This window comes from Aptenodytes forsteri, unplaced genomic scaffold, assembly GCF_000699145.1.
Source record: "Aptenodytes forsteri isolate BGI_AS27 unplaced genomic scaffold, ASM69914v1 Scaffold94, whole genome shotgun sequence".
Taxonomy (NCBI): domain Eukaryota; kingdom Metazoa; phylum Chordata; class Aves; order Sphenisciformes; family Spheniscidae; genus Aptenodytes; species Aptenodytes forsteri.
The window spans coordinates 4110059-4114130 of record NW_008795017.1 but is presented as its reverse complement, the minus strand read 5'-3'; positions in this window follow the sequence as shown (position 1 = coordinate 4114130).

Sequence of the window (4072 nt, the reverse complement as noted above, 5' to 3'; positions counted from 1 at the left end):
GGCGCGGCTCTTGGCCGCTCCCCGGAGCCTGGGTCTCCCAAACCCTTTTCTCTGGGGGAAGAATCCCACCCAGAAGTGCCCTAAAGGCCAAGGGAAGGAACCGGTGATGCAGGGGAGGGATGCACGGACGTTTCTAACCACAGTTTTTGAGCTCAGCGCGCGGGCAGGCTGCCCCGCTCCGCTTATCCTTCCAAAACCTTCAGATCATCCTGTTATCTCAGGCCTCCGGAGCCTCCCGTTCCTTACATACACCTCTCGGGGCTGGGGGGGAACATTGTCATCTTCAGGGACCATGCGGCAGGAACAGCAATCCTGGGCTAACTTCAAGCACACCTCACTCAGATGGGTCTTCGCAGACCTTTGGAAGATAACGCAGCTCAGAGGATGTCATTTGGGGCAGGTTTTCGGCACTGAGTGGGGGTTCTGGCAGTGTTCCTGGGCCAGGGAAATTTTCCACCCTGGGACTAACCAGCGAAAGGAGTGGAGTTTCGGGGAAGCCCCCGTGCAAAGGAGGGGACAGCTGGGCACCTCCACAGCCTGTCCCCACGGCCAGAGTCACTCTCTGCTTCCCGGCAGCCTGCCGAGCCCGTGGAGCAGATCCCCTAACCATCCTCAACTGCTTCTTTCTGTCTGTGCTTCCGACAATAAAATATTTGCGCAATTGTTGGACACTCTGGGAGGTATCGCTCAAATTAAAAAGTACCTGTTAAAGGCAAGACTGTCATTTCCCCCCTGGGGAGGAGAGCAGGGGGATAAAGCAGCTGCTTGGTTTCCAGCCCCTATCTGCAGCACGCGGGTGAGTGGGAGGGAGAGCAGCTCCCCCAGGGCTGCAGCTCCCCTCCTTCCAAACCAGAGGCTGATAAAAGCAGGAGGGGCAGGAGGTGTGACAACCTGTGATGAGGTGATGCTCCTCATCACCAATTGCAATCATTGTATTTACCAGTCATTCATTCTGCTGGTTCTTCCTAAACCGCCAAGCTAAAGCCCAAGAGTTTGTAATGGAGGGGCTAGAGGAAGGAAGGCAATGAGCAGCCAGATCATTGCCAGAAGGACGGGCTTGTAAGAAAGGGGCTTATAAGAAAGATGGGGACAGGCTTTTTAGTAGGGCCTGTTGCAACAGGACAAGGAAAAATGGTTTTAAACTAAAAGAGGGTAGATTTAGATTAGATATAAGGAAGAAATTTTTTATGCTGAGGGTGGTGAGACACTGGCACAGGTTGCCCCGAGAGGTGGTGGATGCCCCATCCCTGGAAACATTCCAGGTCAGGTTGGATGGGGCTCTGAGCAACCTGATCTAGTGGAAGATGTCCCTGCCCATGGCAGGGGGGTTGGACGAGATGACCTTTAAAGGTCCCTTCCAACCCAAACCATTCTATGATTCTATGAAGGATGTTCTGCGGGAAGAGGAGATCATCTGGGAGTCTGGGGGTGTGGTGTCACTTGCAGGGCCTGGCTCCAGGGCAGGGGAGGTGACAGAGAAGATGCTTTGGATCTGAGGCAGGTCTTGGAGAAAGGAGAAGCGATGGGACCTGGTTGTTGAGGAGGAGATGGGGGAGCTGAATGTGGAATTAAATAGCCCCAAACAAAATGCGCAACATATGGGCATGGCATATTGGGCATGGTGGTGTTGGGTTGATGGTTGGACTTGATCTTAGAGGTCTTTTCCAGCCTTAATGATTCTATGATTCTATATGAAATGGCTGAAGGATGCAAGGAGAGGAACTGCCATCATTCTGCTCTGACCTGGCAGCACACGTTTTATGAAGACCTTCCTCTTGGCAGTGAGACTGAGGCATGTTCGGTGACCATGTGGTCATATTTACTGAGTGGTTAAAGGCAGCCCCGTCTCTCCCTGTGCACCATGTGGCTCCATTCACTGGCACATCTCACGTGCATTAGTGCGATGGGCTGTTCCAGCTGGAGGAGAGGGGAGGGACAGGAGAGGACTTTTGACCTTGACCTTGCTAACTACACTGAGGGAGTTCAGTCCCAAGCTTTAACTCAAACTGCTTCCTTGAATTAACCCAACCTACGTTGTTTCATCCCGGGAAAGAACATTCCTGTAGCCGTATTGCTTTTTGGATAAGATGTAAGCATCTCTGAAAGCAGAGGAGGCAGCTGAGGCTTTGGGCTGGGTGGGAGCAGAGGTGTCGTCAGCCCCCGTGGGCTGCAGCGGGGCCATTCCTGGGGGCTCACCAGGACACGGGGCTCTGCTGCCTTTTCCTGGCCTGTTTTCTCTTTCTGCAAGAGGCAGCGTTTCTGAGCTCTCCTCAGTGTGGGCTCCTGGGGGGCTGCAGGTTGAGGTTCACCATGTGCAGTGCATCCCTCCCCAAGGAGAAAGGCTCTGCAGGCACCAGGGACAAAAAGCGTTCCCAACAAGTGAGCAAATTCCTCCTCCTCCTCGCACCAGGGACAAAAAGCGTTCCCAACAAGAAGTGAGCAAATTCCTCCTCCTTCTTTATCCCTGTGAGCTGTCTCTGAAGGACTGGAGCCTCCTGGAAAGTTTCCTGGCTGCCCCCATGGAAACAGTTCATTCCAGGGCAGTCCCTCAGATTCGCTTGGAAGTGACGCCGGCTCCATAAACCAGCTGTGAAAACGAGCCAAGTGCCTTGTGTTTGAAGCGGCTCGCTACTGGAGCCGGGAAATTGTTTGAGCAGCAGTGACCCCAAATGCTGCTGTGGTTTAGTGCTGTGACACTGAAGGACTCTGAGGCCGTTCAGCGATATTTTCCTTTAGGAAAAATACTTTAGGACTGCTGAGAATTAAAGAGAAGATTTTCCAAAAGCTGAAGGCCTGATAAGCACATGACTTCTCAGGAAATTCAGTGAAAATCGGCTATCAAATTCCTCTTTACGGTGGACTGGTTGCTTTTAACACTTTTTACCAGCAGGGCTAATAAATAATATCTTGGCTGATCTTCAAGAGCAAGGGTTGGAAGTGTGTAGTGCAAGTGCCAAGTATGGCATGTGGATCAATTTTGGACGGCACACAGCCAGGCCGGCAAGGAGCCAGGAGCTTTCACATCCAAAGCGCAGCATTGAGAGAACCAACGGCACCGGCTCCCAGCTTCTCCTGATCCTGTGGGAGCCCAGGAGCTCTTCTGGAGGACAATGCTGGAGTTGCATAGTAGGTGGCCTCTTCTAACTCCTGCTGTGCTGGCACCCTCAGCCTCTGATCTGGGAAAGAAAAGGACGTACGCTGTATGTGAAAGGTTCCTACCTCTGTCAGCCAGCACTCTTCAAACCTGGCAATCATTTCTTCTAATAAAAGAATTAATTATGGCTATACATATATATGCATGCATACGCACACATCTATACTTATCCATATTAACACCCAAATCTTGCCCAAACCATCATGTTTATTTCTTTATAACTTTGAGGAACATGGGATTATTTTAAGATTGCTGTTATCCGTTGAAGCCACTATCACTGATTTGTCCTGCTGTGGTATTTGACTGGACTTCCAAGAGCAATGGCCAAAGTGGAGTCGAGATGTGATTGCCTGGACAATACGTGACTTTCAGATCTTATTTTCAGATTGCTCATTCCCTGAGTATAAGAATAAACCAGACCAACTCTGTCTCATCCCATGTCTCATCCCATCCCCAGACTACAGGTAGGACTGTCACTCTTCTCTCTCCTAACAGTCTTTCATCTGTGAAAGGGACAGGGCACGTGAAAAATTGCAGCCAGCTCCAGTCAAGTTGCTTGTTCCCTGCCTTGTCCCCAAGCCCTGGTCGCTGCAGGATGGTCTCACAAACCTTATCCCACACCTTATCTCAGCCTCAGATTAAGACCCTGTAGTCCCAGACTTCCTCTTTATTGAAGCCAGGGGCTTGTTGCTCCCCTGTGATCCAGAGCTTGAGCTTTTTGCTTCCTCGGGTCTTCGCTCTCTGGCTCCAACCCCTGAAGCAACCCCCTGGCCACAGGACAGATCTTCATGGCTTTAGCTGGTGCAAGGACCAGCATGGCCCATCCTTCTCACTCAGCAGCTTTAATGCGAGGAGGGGACAGGGAGGATGGAGGACAGAATCATAGAATCACAGAATCATTTAGGTTGGAAAAGACCT